General features: G+C 31.5%; 1 protein-coding gene across 2 annotated transcripts in view; it reads right to left on the reverse strand.

Annotated features, from left to right (window-relative positions):
• Positions 1 to 590, reverse strand: part of mettl24 (methyltransferase like 24) — a 22589-nt gene that overhangs the window by 9179 nt on the left and 12820 nt on the right. The window lies entirely within an intron of this gene.

A 590-nucleotide genomic window follows, 5' to 3' on the forward strand; every position in this document is an offset into this window, starting at 1 on the left:
TTTAAGGGATACGGCAATTAAAGGGTTAATCCAAACCATCAAGACTGTGAAACACACACACACACACACACACACACACACACAGAACTAAAGCCGCATGAATTGTTTGTGTCTCCGTCAGTGTGAGGAGCTCGACTTCTGCTCAAGAACATGGGTTTAATGTGCAAAGACTAAACTCTTCTTCAGCCAGATGATAGAAAGAACAGGGAGAAGTTTAAAATATGAATGTGATGGGTGATCAGAAATATATTTTGGCACATGATAGATAAATATAAAGGAGTTATTCATGGATTAAAGGAGGTAAATGAAACAAAATGAGGTCAAATGAAATTTTCTTTTGGAATCTGGAATTGACCAGTGTGATTTATTCCTTATTTTTCACTTAAACCAAAGACATTTCTTTCTTTCTTTCTTTCTTTCTTTCTTTCTTTCTCTTTTTCTTTTTCTTTTTCTTTTTCTTTCTTTCTTTCAAATTAATTGTAATATTAATATGAATTAATTGTAATATATTAATATATTCAAATATATATTAAAAAGGGGTCATATGATGCGATTTAAATTGTTCCTTTCTCTTTGGAGTGTTACAAGCT

Source organism: Sinocyclocheilus rhinocerous, unplaced genomic scaffold (genome assembly GCF_001515625.1).
Source record: "Sinocyclocheilus rhinocerous isolate Xijiao unplaced genomic scaffold, SAMN03320098_v1.1 scaffold2420, whole genome shotgun sequence".
NCBI lineage: Eukaryota > Metazoa > Chordata > Actinopteri > Cypriniformes > Cyprinidae > Sinocyclocheilus > Sinocyclocheilus rhinocerous.